At 38.5% G+C, this 22,367-nt stretch overlaps 1 long non-coding RNA gene across 1 annotated transcript in view; it reads right to left on the bottom strand.

Annotated features, from left to right (window-relative positions):
- LOC138847529 (uncharacterized) overlaps positions 1-22,367 on the bottom strand; it is a 52,987-nt gene that overhangs the window by 16,787 nt on the left and 13,833 nt on the right. The window contains exon 2 of the long non-coding RNA XR_011385419.1: positions 18,775-18,864. This is a non-coding gene — a long non-coding RNA (uncharacterized lncRNA). The remainder of the gene's footprint in view (positions 1-18,774; positions 18,865-22,367) is intronic.

Here is a 22,367-nt window from a genome sequence, read left to right as displayed (position 1 = left end):
ATACATGCGGCAACATAGATGAGCTTTGAAACATCATGCATCATGCTAACTGAAACAGCCAGACCCAATGAATAAGTATTATCTTCTATTTAGATGAGGTAGCTAGAATAATCGAGTTCATACAGACAGAAAGTAGAATAGTTGTTGTAAGGAATTTGGGGAGGAGAGTTACTGTTTGATTGGCACAGAGATTCAGTCTGAAATGATGAAAAAGTTCAGGAGATGAATGACAGTGATGGTGGAACAACAATGTGAATGTACTGAGTACTACTGAACTTAGAAACTTAGTACCATTCAACTGTACAGCTAAAAGTGGTTCACATGGCAAATTTTATGTTATGTATATTGTACCACAATAAAAATCTAAAAACAAATGCATTCTCTCTGCAAAACTGTTTCCCAGCCTGCTACATTTGCATTGGCTTTATCCCAATTTCCCATCCCAATTTCCCATGATTAAGCAGCCTACTTCCAATTCTTCCAGCCCTGGCCCAGGTCAGCCAAATTGCCATGACACCAAGCTACTGGAAACAATTTTTTGTAGGACTAAATTTCCCAGAGATTGGAATGTCCCTGGTGATGCCACTACAAATCAGACAGAGCTTTGTAGGCCAAAGAATTTCTGAATGTCCCTTGGTAAATCTCTCTTTCTCCCCACACCCATTTTATTATTACCATTTGTAGAGCATTTTAGAATGTACAAAACATCTTCTTTCATTCACTTATGCATTTGATAAAACCAACAACAAAACACTGATAAAGGAGAATACTTGCTACTCCAATTGAAATATTACAATTGAAATATCGTAACCAAGATTCAAGTTCTCACAATGATTTCCCCCATATTCTTATAGCTACTAGCATTAGAAGTGGGACATTCAGATCTCTATGTTCAGATTTCCTACCTCCTAGGCTGACTCATGTGCATAAGCAATCAACATGTTCAAAACTGAGTTCATCAACTCTTCTCCCAATTCACTTCTCCACCTGTGCTCCCAACTTAGTAAATGATATTAGCATTCCGCCCAAGACAAGACACAAACCTTGGAAACATCACTGATGCCTTCCTCTCCTTCACTCCCCACAACCAATCTGTCAGCATATCTGTGAATTCTATGCCCTAAATCATTTTTAAAAATTTATTCACTTATCTCTACCCCTACTGCCATCTCCCTAGTCCAATCTACTGTTTTTCTTTCCTCCTCTGGACTCCTGCAGTAGCTGCCTAAGCGATCCCCTTGTCTCCAATCTTCTCTCTTTACAATGCAGTATCATAAAATACCTAGAGCAATCATTCTAGAGTCAAGCCTGGTCATGTTTCATCTTGAATTTTTGTTCATTTGTGATGTTATTGTCAGCGAAGGTATTTTTATTCAAAGAACTATTTAAACTGACTCATATATGTGCGTACACACACACATACACACCTCAGTTAAAAGCATGCATATTCTCATTGAAGTGAGAATTAGAGGCCTGAATCTTTCATTATTTTGTGTCTCCTACCTCCCCTAAGGCACCACAAATTCTACAGAGCAGAGGTTAAAAACCCCTACACAAGGTAAAGCTGTTTACTATGGCCTATGCCTATGCTAATCCTCCCTTCTGCATTAGGTGGGGCATATTAGGTTATACAGCAGCAGCAAATGAAAAAAAAAAAAAAACAAAATCTTAGAGGTATAAAATAGCAGGAATTTATTTTGCGCTCATGCTGTTTGTCTATTGCCAGGGTTCGGGGGCCTCTCCACTATCTCATCTTCATTCTGGAACAAAGGTTGAAGGGGACTTCACCATCTGGAGCATTGCCTGTCACCAAAGCAGAGGGAAGATAGTCCCACAGGTGTTACTCTGGCAGTTAAATGCTCAGACTGGAAGTGACAGACATCCTCTTTGCTTGTAATTCATTGGCCATCCCTGCATGCAAGGGGAACCAGAAAGTGTGATCTTACCAGTAAGTCAGATTAATGATGTGGGAGCGAACTGGAATATTTATCAAGAAGCACTAGAGGCTACCATACATCCTTGCCTTCATTTTAAGGCACATTGAACTACCTATAATTTTTTGGAGTGTGAAAATGGCTGTTCTTTCTGTCTCTCTCCCCCACTCCTTCTGGAAAGCTTCTACTTGATCTTCCAGTTTCAGTTCAAACAATATGCCTGTAAGGAGCCTTCCTCCTGACTCATCAACAGCTGTTTCTCCCTTCCAAGACCAGGTCAGGTGACTTCCCCGCTGTGCTCCTTATCACATTGTGTGTTTTTCCATTAGAAACTTTATCACAGTCTCTGCACATAGTTGCTTATACAACGTGTCTCTTTATTCCACAAATTGTGCATTGCCTGATGCCAGAGACTGTATCCATGGTACTTAGAGTGCTTTCTGGCACATTACAGGTTTCACAATAAAGATGGAATGAGCGAATGTTTAGAGTTCACCTCTTTAACCCTAGGCTTTTACCCATTTTGGCACAACAAGCTTCCTGGACCGCAAAAGGAGATAAAGTTGAAATTTCCCTTCCACTATGAGCTAAGAGGATCTGGAATGGGCTTAGAAAGAGAAAATATGGCATTTGGAACTTGAGATTCATTTATGAGCCAATCCTGGGACACATACTTCATTGGGTGTATTAACTGGGGATGAGGGGAAGAATGGGTATTCAGTTTTATTTTCAATAAGTGAAGAATATCAAGGAATTCAGACTTCTTTAACAAGCTCAGTTAAATAGATTCTAGCAGACAAAAGATACATGATTTCAGAGGTAGAGTTGAAAATTATGCTCTGAATTCTTATTGTCTTGAATTTCAAAATTTTCTTTGCAAATTGGGCATTAGAAATCCTGACTCTGTGTGTGGGTGTTGTGACACATTGTATTAAGCCACCATTTGGGATGCCCACAGCTCAGATTGGAGTACTCCTTTGAGTTCCAGCTACTATGATTCCAATTCAGCTTCCTGCTAATTTGCCTGGTAAGCAGCAGAACATGGTGTAATTTCCTTGTTCCTGGCTTTGACCTGGCCCAGCTCTGTCTGGGTGTTGGGGACATTGGGGCAGTGAACCAGTAGATGGAAGATTTATCATCTATCTATCATCTCTCTCTCTCTCTCTCTCTCTCACACACACACACACACACCTACCTATCCATCATTTATTTATCAATGTCTATTTCTATCTCTCTATCTCTCCGCCTTTAAAAGAAAGAAAAAAATCTTTCTAAAACATCCTGGGGGCTTGCGCTGTGGTGTAACGGGTTAAACTACCGTCTGCAGTGCCGGCATCCTATGTGGGTGCCAGTTCGAGTGCCAGCTGCTCCACTTCCAATCCAGCTCTCTGCTGTGGCCTGGGAAAGCAGCAGAAGACGGTCCAAGACCTTGGACCCCTGCACCTGCGTGGGAGACTGGAGGAAGCTTCTGGCTCCTGGCTTTGGATTGGCGCAGCTCTGGTCATTGTGGCCAATTGGAGAGTAAACCAGTGGGTGGAAGACACCTCTCTCTCTCTCTCTCTCTCTCTCTCTGCCTCTCCTCTCTCTGTGTAATGCTGACTTTCAAATAAATAAATAAATAAATAAATCTTTAAAAACCCTGAATATACTTGCTTTTGGTTAAGGATGTGGATACCCAGCTCAGGACATTTGTTTGGAAATTTCTATTAGTAGTTGATTTGCCAGTTTAGTAATAAAGAGTCCATCTCCAAGGACAGCACTTGGATAAAATAAAACTAGTAATTTTAAAACCCATTAGTAATTAGAGAAATCCAAGTTTAACAGAGTAACCATCAGACTAGCAAAAATTAAAATGCTGATAATGCTAAATGTTGATGAACATATGAGCATATGTGGCTGTTTCTACTATTCTGGAGACAAATTTAACAATGCAACATTAATATTTATTGAGCAGTGTCCATGTGTCAAGCATTGCTTGAAGCTTGGAATATAAGAAAACGAGAAAGATGAAAATGATTGCAGATGTTGCTTCCTTGTATTGGGAGAGACAAACAATAAAAGGAAATAGTAAGATAATCAGGATAATTAATAAATATGCAACTTATTAGATAGTTATAAGTGCTAATCTGAGAAACTAAAACAGGAAAAGAGGATTTGAACTGTTATATGGAAAAAATAAACAAAATTAAAATTAAAAAAAATAAATGTTATATGGGAGTTGAAATTGAAGAAAGAGTAACCAAAGAAGGCCTCATTGGTTTCAGGGTCATATAAATAACTTAGTCATATCAAATATACACATTTCCTATGACACAAATCTGCTGTTAAGAGTCTGTGTGCAGGGAAATCCCCACAGAAGACTGTTTGGAGAATATGTCTAAAGAGCTGAAGAGGTTTATGGAAGTGTAACTTGTGGTTGTAGAAGGTTGCTGAATCCCAGTGGGAACCCTTGAAAGAGAATGGATAGGTAAAATGTGGTACATGTATGTGATGGAAGAAATATTATGCAGTAGTTGGAAGTAACAAGGTAAATATACATATAGCATAATGAATTACTTTAAAATATAAAGCTGAATAAAATATATGGAATAGAATGAAATAAAGTATTACTTATATAGATTAAGAATGCATGCATGGAGCTGGCATTGTGGCAGCAGGTCAAGCTGCCACTCACAACACCAGCAACCCATGTTAGAACGTGAGTAAGAGTCCTGTCTACCTTGCTTCTAACCCAGTTTCCTGCAAAAGCACCTGGGAGGGCAGCAGAGGATGGCCCAAATGCTTAGGATGGATTTTCTGGCTCCTGGCCCAGCCCCTGCTGTTGTGGCCATTTGTGGAATGAACCAGCTGATAGAAAATGGATCTCTCTCTCTCTCTCTCTCTCTCTCTCTCTCTGTGTGTGTGTGTGTGTATGTATTTATGTGTGTGTCACTTTGCCTTAAAATAAATATTTTTTAAAAAAGAATGCATATATATGAAACAATACACAGTTTGAAAAAACATTCAAACAAAATCATTATATGGTAATGTATCAGAAAGCTTGTGAGGGTAGGAAGAAGAAAGAAATTGGAATATGTTATGAAGTTAAAAATAAGATAAGATGAATACAATCTAATATATGGATTTGGCGTTCAGAGAATATGTATTTCTACTATCTGAGGCTCAAGGGTCTCTAACACTATGTGACACTGCAGTCCTATCCAATTCATTTGATTCACCTGGGCTTCAGTTCCCTCAGATACCAAATGGGAACCATATTTCCACTCTTGCCTGCTGTTCATGGTCATTTTAAAGCTCTGCTGTGCTAATGTATGTGAAATGGCTTAGACAACTTTAAAGTTAAACTTGTAGTTTATCTAAAATATAAACAACAGGGGCTGGCACTGTGGCATAGTGGGTAAAGCCACTGCCTCCAGTGCCAACATCCCAAATGGGAGCTGGATTGAGTCCCAGCTGTTCCATTCCACTTCTGATCCAGCTCTCTGCTATGGCCTAGGAAAGCAGTAGAAAAGGCGCAAGTCCTTGGGACCCTGCATCCGCGTGGGAGAATTGGCAGAAGCTCCTGGCTCCTGGCTTCAGCCCAATTCTGGCCACCGTGGCCATCTGGGGAGTAAACCAGAGGATGGAAGTCTCTCTCTCTCTCTCTCTCTCTCTCTAACTCTGCGTTTCAAATAAATAAATAAATAAATAAACAACAATTATTATTGCAAAGTAGACATTGTTGTCTTCCTCCTCTGCATTTCCACTTTTTCCTTTCCCAATAATCCTGATTCCCACTTGAGGATACCTGTAGTTTTGAGACAGCTAACCATGGACTCATGGAGAACATGGACTAGGATAAGTTAGGCACTCATTTCATACCCCAGGATACAGTGGTTGGTTTATGTTAGGCACATGTTCCAGGCTGTTCCATCAAACTGGATTTCAAGATTTTGGGAATATTGAGGGAAAAGGTTTTGCATTGTTTGACATTAATGGGGTAGTATGTAGCCTTTCAAGTGGCAGACAAATCCCTCTTTGAACAGGAAAGGAAAATCTACCAGAGAATAAAGCCTCATCCAAGAAATAAGGCTGAAAAACAAGGCAAGAGCCTGGGTGGGCAGAATAAAGCCCACCCAAAGTTATATTTTCCTCTGAACTACACAATTATACTGGTCAATAATTTTTTCTCCTTTTTTAAGACAGTTTGAGGCAAGTTTTCAAAGGATTGCAAGCAAAGAATATTATCGTAACTGATGCATTGTTGTTTGTTTTTTATCTGGTTTCTTAGAAATGAGCAAGAAGCCCTTTAAAATATAAGAAAACACTCAGAAAAAATGGGTGGACTCAGGTCAGACTGCTACACATCTCTACAACAGATGGAAACGTTCCCCAGAAAGTGCCCTGAAATGGATTGTTCAAGGTTTTCAACAGTTCTATAATACGAATGATGTCAGCTACTCCTATTTCGAAAGAGGAAAAAAGATATCTGCTTTCATACATTTGTTTCCTAGTCTGTAGCAGACAAAAGAAAGAACACTGGAAATAAACTTGTCACAGGTGGCTCAAGATCCCAATCCATTAAGCACATGTGATAAGATGGAGACCTGGGTTTGAAATACATGCCCCTCCAGAGGAGTGTGCGCTTTGGAAAGGAACACCATAAGGAGGATGTGGGGCCTCTGTCCGCAGGGTCATCTTAGAATAATTTCTTCAATTCCCAAGGCTGTCTGTTCAACAACTGCCTTTGAAATGGTCCAGCAGTCAAAATGCTAACAAAAAGTATCACATTCATCATCCAAACTGTTGCTTTCCTTCAATGACCTTGCCCTCTAGACAGAATGTTTTAACACCCCAAGTATTCCTTGTATAGTTTTTTGTACAGATTTTCCCAGATATGTAGCCAGGCAGGAGGAGTATAAGCTTCTAGAATGGCAGCTCTTGCTTGCTACAAACCCTATCAGACTTTCTTGGACACTTCGCTTGGGCCATTCCCCTGTTTACCTGGCATAATGGAGAATACAGAAGTTTGACTTGGAACATGCTGTCATTTTAACAGAGTGCTTAGTTAGCAAGACAGGAAATAAGGTGTCACCCATTGTCCTCCTCCCCAAAACCTGCTTTTTATTTCTTTTAAAATTTATTTATTTATTTGAAAAGCAGGGTCAGAGAGAGAGCGAGAGTGGGAGAGAGAGAGAGAAAGAGAGAGAGCAAGTGAGATTGGAGATTTATTGATTTTTCAACCTGCTGATTCACTTCCCAAATGGCCACAAAGGCTGAGGGTGGACCAGATAAAAGCCAGGAGACTGAAACTCCATCCAGGTCTCCCACATGGGTGGCCATGGCCCAAGCATTTGAGCTATCTTCTACTGCCTTCCCAGGAGCATTAGCAGAGAGCTGGATCAGAAATGGAGCAGCTGGCACTTAAACTGGTACTCATATGGGATGCCAGCAATTCAGGTGGTGGCTTAACCCACTCCACCACAATACTAGGACCCCTTTTAATTTTCTTAATATACACCTAGCTATCTTCATTTCAAATATCACCTCCTGAGAAATGGGGCCAGCATTGTGGCACAGTGGGTTAAGCTGCTGCGGTTCATGGAGAATTGCTTTTCCTGGTCAAATCTCTGTTAACATAAACTCTCATAACTACAAGTAAATCTCCTTTGTGGCATTGATCACACTTAGACTTTCAGTTTGCTTGCATGCTTTTTTGATGGAGGCAGCTGTGTTTAGGTCTTTACTATTTAACAAACCCTTACATAAATTGTAATACGTGTAAGGCAATTTCTCAGATGTTTACAAACACAACTGTGTATGATTCTCATGGTGACTCCACGAGTATTGTTACTATTATTATCATATGGAGAAAACTGTGATGCACAAAGACAAAGTATCTTGCCCAGACTCACAAAACTAATAGTTCAATCTCAGGATCCAATCTAGCTCCAGAATCTACACTCTCAACCATTATGTTATGCTGTTGTGCTGATAATTCTAGCCTCAGCATCTAGCACAATGCCTGGCACATATTGTATGTTCAATAAACATTCACTGGATGAATCAATGGATTTTGACATTTGTAACTTTAAGTCAAGCAACCTAAACAAAAATACTTTATAATCACACATTAACCTGTATGCATATTCATCAAATTTGCATTTCCTACACGATAAGATAGTTACAATCCCATTTGTGACTTTTTTTTTTTACATTTTTAGGTTTATTTTTCTATTTATTCTACTTTAAATCCAATTAATTTTAATTTGTTTCTATTTATCCAATTAATGTGGAAGTATCCTAAAATGAATGAACTAAACCAAAATACTTCATAAGGAAGTTTCAACTATTGATATGGACAAGTAAGCTCCAATCAGACTCAACCTCTTGAAAATAGCAGACTAGTGTTTGGCAAACTATGACCCATGGGCCAAATTTGGCCTATCATTGGTCTTTATAAATAGGATTTCAGTGGAATGTAGCCACATCCATTTATTTATATATTGTCTGTTTCTTTTTTTCCCCAAATGGTTGTCTTTTTATTGTTTTTTATTTTATTTTTAAACTTTTATTTAATGAATATAAATTTCCAAAGTACAGTTTATGGATTACAATGGCTTCCCCCCCATAACGTCCCTCCCACCCGCAACCCTCCCCTTTCCCACTCCCTCTCCCCTTCCATTCACATCAAGATTCATTTTCGTTTCTCTTTATATACAGAAGATCAGTTTAGTATACATTAAGTAAAGATTTCAACAGTTTGCTCCCACACAGAAACATAAAGTGAAAAATACTGTTTGAGTACTAGTTATAGCATTAAATCTCAATGTACAGCACACTAAGGACAAAGATCCTACATGAGGAGTAAGTGCACAGTGACTCCTGTTGTTGACTTAACAAATTGACACTCTTGTTTATGGCATCAGTAATATATATTGTCTGTTTCTATATTCAAGCTACAATGATAGAATTGCGAAGTTGTGAGAGAATATATGGATCACAAAGCTTAAAATATTTATCTGACCTTTTACATAAATGTTTGCCATGATTCGCTGTAGACACAATAAAACAAATAATGAGGCAGGTGTAATAATGAGAGAGTCAAAGACACGAATACTTGGAAAAAGGAAGGATAGTGAATGAATTTCCCATTTTCTTACTTCTTTTAGCTTGAAGGTAGGTTGAAGCTTGGCTTGTGTGAGTAGGCTCACAATCTGACTGAAAGGTAGTAGTGTTTCTGAACTGAAGGACCAGAGGACAAAGATCTGGGAAAACACAGTCCTTGAAAGTAGGGGGATAGTTCCAGAAAAGCTAGATCCACAAATAAGGACCATCAAATCCTGTCCATGTCCGTGACTGACCTTTGAACCTAGCATATGTGGGGCTAAATAATCAGAATGGGTAGTTTGGGTTCAAATCAAGTTAATTTACTACTCAAACAAAAATATCAATATTCTTCACAGCAATATATGAGAATCGTAGGATCTCCACAACCTAGCATTAGTATACTGTCCAGGTTGTAAGACAAAACTGCTTGACATATGGAGAACCAGGAAAATGTTAGATAGATTCAAGAAAAAACTACAATAGAAACTAGCCAAGAGATTATCATCATGCTGCAATTAGTGGATGCTATGGTCTAAATGTTTGTCTTTCCCTCCACATTCATGTGTTGAAATCTTACGTCCAAGTTAATAGTATCTGGAAATGGGTCTTTTGGGAGGTGATAAAGACATGAGTTGAAACAACCATGAATGGAATTAGTGATCCTCCAAAAGATTGGAGAGGGCGCTTATTCATTCTTTGCACCACCTAAGGACAGCAAAAGATGCCATGAATATGAAAGCAAATCTTTACCAAACACTGAAGTAAAAAATAAAGTTATCTTGTTTATAAGCTACCCAATTTATGGTGTTTTGATGTAGAAGTCCAGATGGATTAAGATGGTGGATAAGAAATATAAATTAGCTGTTATAACTATGCTCAATTAAGTGAGAAATATGACTGCAATCAATGAAATGGTAGAAAACAACAGATAGAGGTTATTTTTAAAAAGACCAAATAGAAATCTAGAATTAAAAATACTATATATTTAATAAAAATTCACTAGATAGCTTAAGAGTGGAAAGTAAAATTATCCAATCTGAAGCAAAGAGAAAAATAAGATTGAGAAACCTCTACAGAATCCTAGGGATCTGTAGGACAATGCCTTCAGTTCTAAAATGGATGTGCTAGGGGGACTAGAAAGAAAGAAAAGAATGGACATAAGAAAGTGTTTGAAGATATAATAGCCAAAATGTTCCAAACTTGGTGAAAATTTCAAGAAACTCAATGAACCCTAAGTAGGATAAATATAAAGAAAACCATGTTTAGACACATCACAGTCTTATTCTGAAATCTGAATAGAAAATTTTGAGGTGGAAAGGAAATGATGTCTGAGAGAAACAGATGTTAAAGAATGAAGAAAGAGCAACATAAATGGTAACTATCTTGGTAAATATAATACTCTCATTAAGTATCCTCCGCCTGTGGCGCCGGCACCCCGGATTCTAGTCCTGGTTGGGGCACCAGATTCTGTCCCAGTTGCTCCTCTTCCAGTGGAGCAGTGCTGTGGCCCTGGAGGGCATGGCCCAGGTGCTTGGGCCCTGCACCCACGTGGGACACCAGGTGGGGACGTCTGGCTCCTGGCTTTGGATTGGGGCAGTGCGCCAGCTGTGTGGCCATTTGGGGGGTGAAGACATTTTTCTCTGTCTCTCTCTCTCTCACTGTCTAACTCTGCCTGTCAAAAAATATGTTACAATGCTCGAAAACAAAAATCATTACATTTTCTAATGGGGTTTTCAATGTACATAAATGTTGTGTATGGCTATAACCTACAGGGAGTGTAAGGAGATCTGTATAGCATTAAGATTGTTGTTTTCTACATGCAGTGATAATATATTTATTCTAAAATATACCTTTTCAAAGATAACTGTTAATATTTTGCTACCTAGAACAGTCAGTAAAATAGTTATTTATTAAAAATTGACGATACATTAAAATGGAATACTGAAAAAATACTTCAAATGATATTAAATAAAAGAGAATAGAAACAGAGAACAAAGTATAGAAAAGTAATAAAATGGGAAATTAAATTCATACATATCAGTAATTAAATTAACTGTAAATGATTGAAAGTGCACTAAACAAAAGCCAGAGAACCAAGGAAGGAAAAGGTTTGTAAACTCAGAACTATGAAACATTGATGAAAGAAATTGAAGAAGGCAAAATAAACAGAAAGATATTCAGCATTCATAGAATGGAAGGATTTATATTTTAAAATGTCCATACTACACAAAGCGATCTACAGATTCAATGCAATCTCTATCAAAATTCAAAGGAAACTTATTGCAGAAACAGAAAAAAAAAAAAGCCCAAAATTCACATGGAATTGCAAGACCAAACAACCAAAACCAAATTGAGCAAAAAGAAAAAGCTGGAAGCATCATACTTCCAGATCCTGAAATTCAATACAAAACTACAGTTATCAAGACAGCATAGCACTGGCATAAAAACAGGCATGCACACTAATGCAACAGCACAGAGAGCCCAAAAACAAATTCATGCGCTTATATCCAACTGATTTTTGACAAAGCTTCCAAGAAAACACAATGGGAAAAATCCAGTCTCTTGAACAAATGGTACTGGGAAAACCAGATATCCACAGTTAGAAGAATGAAATTTGATCTTCATATCACACCATACACAAAAATCAACTCAAAATATACAAAAGACTTAAACATAAAACAGGAAACTGGAAAGTTACTAGAAAAAACAAAAAAGAGACTCTTTTCGACACTGTTTTAGGCAGTGATCATTGCTGTCTTGGATATGACAACAAAAGTGCAGACAACAACATGCAAAAATAGAAAAATAGGATTTAATCAAAATAAAAAGCTTCTGCACAGTCAAGAAAACAATCGGTATACTGAAGAGACAAATTGATAACAGGTTGATATCCAAACACATAAAGAAATCAAACAATCAAAAAAATAATAAAAAGATTTATTGACTAAAATGAGAAAATGATATGAATAATTATTTCTCAAAAAAGGCATATGAATGGCCAACAGTTATATGAAAAAAATGCTCTACATCATTAAGCATCAGGGAAATTAAAACCACAGTGAGATATTACCATACAGCTGTTAGAACAGCCTTAATAAAGAAGACAAAAGATAATTTTTGGTAAGAATGTGGAAAAATGGAACCACTGTACACTGTTGGTGGGGGTGTGAATTGGTAGAGCCATTATGGAGAACAGCATGAAGATTCCTCAAAACTTGAAAAGTAGAAATACCTTATGAGCCAGTTGTACTACTTCTGGATATATATCCACAGGAAAAGAAAGTGTGAAAGGGACATCTGCACTCCCGTGTTCATTGCAACATTATTCACAATAGCTAACATTTGAAATCAGTGTGTCCATTGTGTATGAATGCATATAGAAAACGTGACATTCCCATTCTCTCTCTCTCTCTCTCTCTCTCGCTCGCTCTAGCTCTTGCTCTCTCTTTCACACACACACACACACACACACAAAACGAGTCTTACTTCATTTTCTGTTATAACAAAATATTTGAGATCAAGCAAATTACAAAGAATGGCAGTATATTTGGCTCATGGCTCTGGACAGTCCAATAGAATGACACTGGCATCTGCTCAGAAACACAGGTGATGGCCTTCTTGTTGCCTCATAAAATGATGTAAGGCATCATGTGGCAAGACTGGAAAGCAAGCTAGCTCGGGTCTTTCTTCTTCATCTAAATAGAGCTATTAATGCCAAAATGTGGGCCCTGCCTTCATGACCTCATCTGTTTCTAATTACCTTCTAAAAGACTCATACCCACATACCATTAATATGTGAATATGGGGATTAAATTTTAAACATGAGAACTTTGGGAGGACACGTTCAAACTATAGCACTGTGGAATGCTATTCAGCATTAAAAAGGACAGAAATTGTGTAATGTGATAACATATATAAACATAAAATGCAATATGCTAAATGAAATCAGCGAGCCACAGCAAAACAAACACTGCATGATTTCACTAATATGTGGAATTCAAAATAGGTGAAGTTGGGGCTGGCATTGCGGCACATGGGTTAAACCACCACTTGAGATGCTGGGATCCAATATTACAGTGCCAGTTGGAGTCCTGGCTGTTCCAATTCCAATCTAGCATTGCTGCTAATGCACCTGAGAAGGCAGCAGATGATGGCCCAAGTACCTGGGCCTGTGCTACCCATGTGGGAAATCTGGATGGAGTTCCTGGATCTTAGCTTTGGCCTGGCCAAAATCTGGCTGTTGCAGCCAATTGAGGGGTGAACCAGCATTTGGAAGACTCTCTCTCTCTCTCTCTCTCTCTCTCTCTCTGTCTCTCTCTCTCTTCCCATCTCTATGCCTCCCTCTCTGTTTCTCTGCCTTTCAACAAATAAATAAATACATCTTTTTAAAAACAAAAACCAAATAAAATAGCTGAACTCATAGAAGCAGAGAGTAGAATGGTGGTTACCAGGGGCTGAAGGTTTGGGATGAAAGGGGAATGGTGAGCTGTTGGTCAAAGGATGCAAAGTTTCAGTTAGAATGAATAGTTCTGGAACTCTGCTGTACAGCATGGTGATTAGTTTATAATAATGTGTATTTGATAATTGCTGAGTATAACTCAATGTTTTCATCACAAAAATGTGAGAATGTGAAGTGATGATATTTAATTAACTAGAGAAACATTTGCAATGTATATGTATAAAATGCAATCACATTGTATATCATAAATACTTACATATACACTTAAAGAGGGTGGGGGAGGGAGGGAGGGAGGGAGGAAGGGATATTGCCAGGTTCTTAGAATTGTATCTACAAACCACATTGAATCTGTTAAAAAGTAATTAAAAAGTAATATTAGAAAATTTAAAAAGGAAGCTTGTAAGAATGCATAAAACACAAATCCTAAATACTTGTTATTTCCTTGAAATCCACTTTACAAATAAATACATAGATTAAAAAGTGAAAAGATAGAAAATGAACAAAAACAAAACTAAACAAAAGAAAGCTGAAAGAGTTATACTGATATCAGATAAAGTGGTCTCTGAACAAGGAATATTATCAGAAATCCTGAGAGGAATTCTATAATTACAAAAAGTCAATTCTCCCTAAAGCTATAACCATTTTAAATATGTATTCATTTAATAACAAAATTTCAAATACTTGAGTAAAAATGTATAGAAATAAGGAGAAATAGACAAGTCCATAACTGTTATTGGGAACTTCATTTCTCTCTTAGTAACTGATAGAACACATATAGAGAAAATATTCAAGGATACAGAAGGCCAGGGCAACACTATCAGTGACCCGACCTAACTGTTATTTATAAAACACTTCAAGCAACAATGGGACAATACACAGTTTTTCAAGTGTGTATGCAACATATATCAAGAAAGAGTATGTTATGGACCATAAAGCAAACCTGAAGAAACTTAAAACAATAGAAACCACACATTGATCTTAACAGAATTAAATTAATAGTCAATAACAAAGATATATAGAAAATCTCCAAATATTTAGAAAAGAAGGAATACACTTCTACATAATCCATGGGTCCCATGGGTCACAGAGTGAGTTTTCAGGAAGTTAAAAATATTTTGTACTTAATGAAAATAAAAATACATCATGGCATAGTTGTGGGATGCAATTAAAGCAGTGCATAGAGTAAAATTGGCAGCATTTAAAAATTACATTAGAAATAAGTAAGATATCACACAAATATTGTAAACTCACTTAAAAACAAGAAAAAGAATAGCATATCAGGCATGGAAAGCCAAGACACTGTGGCAAAAAAAAAAAATATGACCTAAATGAAAGATCTCTGTGAGTGAGATCCCAGTGGAAAGTATGGGCCATCAAAGGAGATATCTTTCTCTGAAGGGAGGCGAGAACTTTCACTTTGAATATGGCCTTGTCTAAATAAGATTGGAGTTGGCAAACTCAAGAGGTTTCCATAGCCTTGGCAGCTCATGGAAAGAGCCTTGGGTGATTACTGACGTCATAAATAAGAATGTCAATTCTTAAATCAACAACAGGAGTCACTGTGCACCTGCTCCCCATGTAGGATCTCTGTCCTTAATGTATTGTACTATGTGAATTAACAGTAAAACTACTACTCAAACAGTACTCTATACTTTGTGTGTCTGTGTGGATGCAGTCTGTTGAAATCTTTACTTAGTATATACTAAATTGATCTTCTGTATATAAAGATAATTGAAAATAAATCTTGATCAAGAATGGGATGGGAAAAGAAGTGGGAGATGGGATGGTTGCGGGTGGGAGGGAGGTTATTGGGGGGAAAGCCGCTATAATCCAAAAGTTGTACTTTGTAAATTTATATTTATTAAATAAAAGTTGAAAAAATGTGCTGATAATAAAAAAAGAATAGCATATCATCCAAAGCATGAAGAAACAATAAAAATAAAAGCAGAAGTTGATGAAACTAAAGACAAAAAGAAAAATCAAAGAAACTGAAAGTTGATTCCTTGGAAAAAAATTAATAAAATTGACAAATGTTTGGCTAGAGAGTCCAACAGAAAAAGAGGGAGGACTTAAGTTACTAACATCAGTAATGAAAGAATGAATATTGCTACAGAACCCACAGTATTCAAAAAGAAAACAAAAGAATACCTTAAACAGCCCTATGCCCATGATTTGACAACTTAGACACCAGGGATCTTGAATAGTACAATACAAATTAAATAAATCAGACATATGGTTAGGAGTGTTTAGTCTAGGTTGGCCAGAGAAAACTTATTAGAAAGGATTACACAGGCACTACAGAGGTGACCACTGTAAGTCCCTCTGCCTATTGGTGTATTATTCAAGAACTGACATTTTGCAAGTTAGCAGATTGCATGTCAAATCTTTTTTACTGGTGAATCCAATATCATATTATTATGGTGAATGCTACAAAAGAGCTCTTGTTTGTAAAATTAAAAGTATTCAATATATGTAGGTTAGCTAAGATAAATTGAAGGCATTCCCTATCTTTGCATGTTCAGATATAAGAGTCCTACTGGTTAAGATGCCAGTTAGGGTGCCTGTTTCCCACATTGGAGTACATGGTTTGACTCTCAGCCCAGGCTCTTGACTCCAGCTTCCTGCTAATGCAGACTCTGGGGGATGGTGGTAGTGCCTCAAGTAGTTGTGTCTGTGCCACCAACATGGGAGACTTGGATTGTGTTCTTAGCTCCTCACTGTAGCCCTAGCCCAGCCCTGGCCATTGTGGGTGTTTGGGGCGTAAACAGGGGAACAGGAAATCTCTCCCTTTCCCTCTTAAATAAATAAACAACTTGTTTTACAACAAAAAAACCACAAAGACCTTAACCTTGTATTCTATAGCATGACACAAATGGCTTGATTTTGAATTGGTCCTGTAACTTAAGCATAGAAGGACTTCTGACCCCATGACACCAAGTAAGGGAAATGTATTATGTCTTTCATAGGATGCACTTAGAGTGCTCAGAAAGACAGAGATCGAGGACATCATTAAGCATATGGAGCAGGTTTTGTGATGTGTTGGGCCAACTGTGCTAATAAATAAACGTCTGTTGAGGCAGAATTTCATCTACGCCTTTGTTTTTGGTATTTTCTGAAACAGTGTAGGGGGAGTAGTTATACCACACTGCCTCAGCCTTCGTAGCCAGCTATCACTATTTACCAAGTAACAGTTGCACACTGTCAAAGGACTTTAGGTCAGTTTAGATCAACAGGTACATTACTAAGCATGTTGTGTCCATTAACCCATTATTTCTCAAAGTGATGTTAGGAGACAGGGCATTCAAAATGATAAAATAACAAGATGAGTCTCAGAGAGATGAAATGACTTAACAAAAAACATAGAACCAGGACAGGGACATAGGCAGTCTGATTTCAGTGATGGTATGTTAATCACACCACTCTATTTCACTATCTGATGGTTTCCATCATCATGTACTCTCAGAATATACACAGTCCAATAGCAGATATCAATAGGAACCAGTCTTCCGTGCAGCTGAGGATAGTCTGAGACCATATGCCTTAAATGTTGGATGGACAAGGGGCTCAGATATCAAGGACTTAATAAGGCAACTATATTAAACTCAATACAGCTGATAAAGCTCAGTGAGTTTGGTTTTTTAAAATAACACTTCGGTGGTGGCGCTGTGGCGTAGAGGGTAAAGTTGTTGCCTGTAGTGCTGGCAACCCATATGGGTGCCGGTTCATGTCCTGACGGCTCCTCTTCTGACCCAGCTCTCTGCTATGGCCTGGGAAAGCAGTGGAAGATGGCCCAAATCCTTGGGCCCCTGCACCCGCGTGAGAGAACTGGAAGAAGCTCCTGGCTCTTGGCTTTGGATCAGCACAGCTCTGGCCATTGCCACCATTTGGAGAGTGAACCAGTGGATAGAAGACCTCCCTCTCTGTCTCTACCTCTTTCTGTAACTCTGTCTTTCAAATAAATAAAATAAATCTCTAAAAAAATAACACTTCTACTGAGATATGTATACTCTAAATATTATCCATTGTTTGAGTCTTAATATACTCACAGAGTTGTACAGCTTTTCTCCATTAGCCCTGTTTGAGGAAATTGATTCTTTGTTATTTGTGACAGTAAACAAACACTGAAGAATGGTCTATTGTTTGGTAATCTGTGCTCCCAAAAGTCAAAGCCTGAATTTCCCATCAGCTTACTCCAACATTTGTCTCTGTGGTAGTCATTCACATAAGCATTTATTGTGGCTTCCTGAAACATTAATCATTCATTTTTCTTTCTTCAGCTATTAACTAGCCCTGTCCAGAGAAAATATATATGTGAGATGCATGGGAGATGATTTACCCTACCCTGCTGGTACAGAAGTATCTTCCAACATTCAGAGAGTTTTAATTTCCTTCTTCAATCAGTTTTTAAAAAATTTTATTTATGAGAGAGAGAGAAAGAGACAGAGAGAGAGAGAGAGAGAGAATATCTCCCATCCACCCATCCACTGGTTCACTCTCCAAATGCCCATATAGCCAGGTTTAGGCCAGGCTGAAGTGGGGACCTGGAAACTCAATCCAGGTCTCCCACATGAGTGGAAGAGACTAAACTACTTCAGCCACCACTGCTGCCTCCCACTGTCTTCATTAGCAGAAAGCTAGAGTCAAGAGCTGGAGCTGGGTATCAAACCCAGGTATTATGAGGTGAGATGCAGGTGTCTTAAGTGGTATCTTAACCACTAGGCCAAATAGTCAAATTTTGATGATTTTTTCTGGTTCAGACAGGGATTCTTAACCTGGGGCTACAATCCTCTGAGGAGCCAAGAAGTTATGAGAGACCTGTGAATCTTCCTGTGAACAAGGTATTCTTTTTCTTTTGAATAAATATATCTTAAACATATTCACTACTATTATCAAGCATATGTAGTTACTATTTTTATTTATAAAGCAAAAATTCTTCCTGACATGTGACTGAATTCCTAGCAACTTTTTCATTATGTATTTTCTCAATAGGCAGAAACAAGAACTGTTGTCATGTGGTAATCAGAAAATGTTTTAATTAACAAAAGAAAGAGCAAAATGCTTTTTCACCAAAGTAAGTAAAAACTCTTCTTCATTGAATAGGGCATCAATTTATTAGCAATGATGAACACATTAGCCGGAATTAATTGGTTTGCTTCATGGTAGGGAATTAAACAATTCAATCCTAAAAGCAGAGTAGGGCTCAGAAGTGGCCCCAAGCAAATTTAATGATTTAGAAAAGTCAGCCTTTGGGGTGCCACGTATGCTTGGGGAAATTGCTCTTTCCATACTTACAACTGTAGTCAAACTTTGCTGGGTGGATGATTGTTTGATTTGTACCACTCCAAAAGCCAAATTCCAAATGTTCCCCAGTTTCTTCCAGTGCTGGAAAACACACGAGGGGAAATCATAGTGTGCTGAGCATCAGGAATAATGATTAAAAAAACAGAAGGGGGTTGCCAAATATATAACCAAGACCAAATTTGCCCACTTCTTATTTTGTTGGAGGGATAAGGAAGTAGCAATATCTATCTTAGAACTTAAGCAGACTGCAGTCTTGAGATCACTTTGACTTCCATTCCTTTTTTTCTTTTCTAAAGATTATTTACTTGAAAGGAAGAGTTACAGCTTTACACACACACACACACACACACACACACACAGGGTGGGGGGATCTTCCATCCACTGGTTCACTCTCCAAATGGCCACAATGACCAAAGCTGGGCCAGGCTGAAGCCAGGAGCCTGGAATTCCATCCAGCTATCCCACATGGGTGGCAGGATAGGTGGCAGGGTCCCAAGCACTTGGGCCATCTTTTAAGGCTTTCCGAGATGCATTAGCAGGGAGCTGGATCAGAAGTGGAGCAGCTAGAATTTGAAACAGCACTCAGATGGGATGCTACCATCACAGGTGGCACAACAGAGGCCCTTTCCTTTCCTTTTGAGGTTCTCTCTTCCCTTTGTTCTTTCCCAGAACCTCCTTCTTGATTGCAAACCTTTCCCATCTCATCCAGCTCAGAATCCCCCTTTCTAGCCAAAGCCATTCAACTGGCTTGAATTGTCTGTATTTTTCTGAAGGGGTTCCCCCTCTAATGTTGCCAGAATGTCTCAATATTCTTAGAGCTTGTCCTCAGTTTCCAAAACTTTAGGGCGTCCCATAGGCCACAGTTCTGACTTCAAATGCACATTGACCTTTTCCTTTCAACCAAACACCCTCCTTCTCCATTGCATTGCTTCAGAGCCTCCTCAAGCCTATTGTCTTGCTCCAGGCATCCTCCTTTGGCTTGGGGTTATGATTTGGTCCTTTCCAATCCCACCCCATATGATTAGGCCTTTGTTTGAAGTCCAGGAGTAATCACACTCAGACTAGGTCTCTACCAGCCAAAGCAAAAAGGACATTTGTGGAAACATTCTGTGGTCCTTGAAGAAGGGGTTTTCTGTTGCCTGACAACCAGCTGATTGCCTCAAGTAGCCTTTCTTCCTGATATGACCTTAGGGCCATAAGTGGCTACTTTCCCCAGCACTAATACAGCGAGTATACAATGATGATTTCAGCGGCTTGAGAAGAGGCCATATCCCAAGAGGTACTCCAGAGAGCTGATTTTCTTAGAATTGCAGAGCAAAAGGCTCCTGAGGACTGGCCTGAGAACTTTGTTTGCCTTTCTCCAACCTTTGTCTGATTGCCACCTAGTGGCATGTATGGGTGAGGGGTGGGTGGCAGTGCTCCAGCAGGGTGCAGTCAGTAAGTGGGTGTATTGACTATAAATAATTTAAAATCAATAAAGCTGACTAGAAGCTAGTAAGATTGTTATTATCACCATAAGCCAGCAATTATGGACACTATCAATGACAAAATTTCTCCCTTTGGTACAACCCCACCCCAGCCCCTGAGTGGTTTCCTCATCTCATCTGGAGGGCCATACTTAAGACTGACTCTACAGATCAGACTTCAAGTTCATATCCTTTCCCTTCAGCAACATTTCCCTGTCTGTACTCCATCCTCTTGGGGCTCTGCTGTTTACTTTCCTTGGTGGAGTTTCTTTAGAGGGGAGGGTTTACAGTGTGTAGCCAGCTCTTCCTAGCAGGCACACCTGCATTGTAACAGGAGTCACCTGAAGAAGCAATGCTCTAGTCTGACAGTGAAACCCTATTATCCTAAAAAATATGCTGTGAAACACTAACAGTTTTTCCTTAAAGTATCACTTTCAGTGGTATTTCCTCTGGAGAATCTTTCTTGACCATCCATGATGAGGACAAGTTCCCATGACCTAAAGTGTTCGAGTACCTTTCACTTGCCCTTTCATACTGTCCATCACACTTGTAATTATTTGTTCATTGTATTACCTGCTAGATTGTAACCTTTATGTGGGCAGAAACCACAAATCTATCTTGCTCACTATTGGAATTCCATAGCCTAACATATTCCCTAACTCATTTTAGCATATTCCATAAATAGCTGATGAATGGATGGAAGCCTTCCATCTATAAGTAAGTGAACATTGGGAATAGCTGTGATATATTCTATACTGCAGGCTTTAATTGAAATTATATTTAACAGATCCTAGATCACTTTTTAGAAAAAGGAGTCATTAACCTCATTTCCCTACCTTTCAGTCACACAATGTTTTTTTTTTTTTAAATTCTTTTTAGATTTTTAGTTAACAGATTCAGTATAGTTCACAGATACAATTCTGAGAATATGATTTTCTCTGGAGCTGGCGCTATGGCGTAGCAGGTAAAGCCACTGCCTGCAGTGCTGGCATTCCATATGGGTGCCAGTTTGGGTCCCGGCTGCCCTACTTCCAATCCAACTCTGTGCTGTGGCCTGGGAAAGCAGTGGGGGAAGGTTCAAGTCCTTGGGCCCCTGCACCCATGTGGGAGACCTGGAAGTAGATCCTGGCTCTTGGCTTCAGATCAGAGCAGCTCTCGCCAGTGTGGCCATCTGGGGAGTGAACCAGTGGATGGAAGATCTCTCTCTCTCTCTCTCTCTCTCTTTCTCTCTTTCTCTTTTCCCCTCTTCCTTTCTGTAACTCTGCCTTTCAAATAAAATAAATAAATCTTTAAAAAAAGATTCCCCTTCCTATTTCCCTCCCCCTCCCTTCTTCTCTTTTCTTTCTTTCTAGTTTTTGAGATGGCATATTTTTAATTTACATTGCAGTGAAGGGCTTAATTCTCCACTAAATTACAAATTCAACAGGTAAAAAGAAAAAAGATCCTAGTCTAGTGGAAGTATAGTCAAGGACCATACACAAAGTCAAATGGGAAGATGGCCATTTCATCTATATACAGTAAATTTTGAAGGAAACACAGATTATTGAAACTATAGTAGTATAACATTCTTACAAGGCATAAAACAAAATTTGGCAAACCTATATTTGCAGCAACATGGATACACACAGGTGTTTCTTTTTTTTTTAAATTCAACTCCCTTATATAATAGAGAACATGCAGTTTAAAAAAAGTCCTGACCTGATGTCTTTACTACTGAATCCTACAAAAACATTTAAAGAGGAACTAAGTCCAGTACTCATCAAACTATTCTAAATATTGAACAGGATGGAACTCTGCCAAACTCTTTGTGCAAGGCCAGCATCACTCTGATACCAAACCAAACAATGACACAACACCAAAAGAAAACTATAGACCTATATCATTGATGAACACACATTCAAAGAATACAAATAAAATACTAGCAAACAAAATCCTAAACCACATCAAAAAGATTATACGTCATGATCAAGTGGGATTTGTCCCAGAGATGCAAGGGTGGTTCAACATTCACAAATCAAGAAAATTCATAAATCACATCAACAAGATGAAGACTAAAAAACATATGGTAATCTCAATAGATGCAGAGAAAGCATTTCATAAGATCTGACACTCATTCAT

The sequence above is a fragment of the Oryctolagus cuniculus genome, chromosome X (assembly GCF_964237555.1).
Source record: "Oryctolagus cuniculus chromosome X, mOryCun1.1, whole genome shotgun sequence".
Taxonomy (NCBI): domain Eukaryota; kingdom Metazoa; phylum Chordata; class Mammalia; order Lagomorpha; family Leporidae; genus Oryctolagus; species Oryctolagus cuniculus.
Note: the sequence above shows the minus strand (reverse complement) of the source record. Positions and strands in the feature narration are given on the sequence as shown.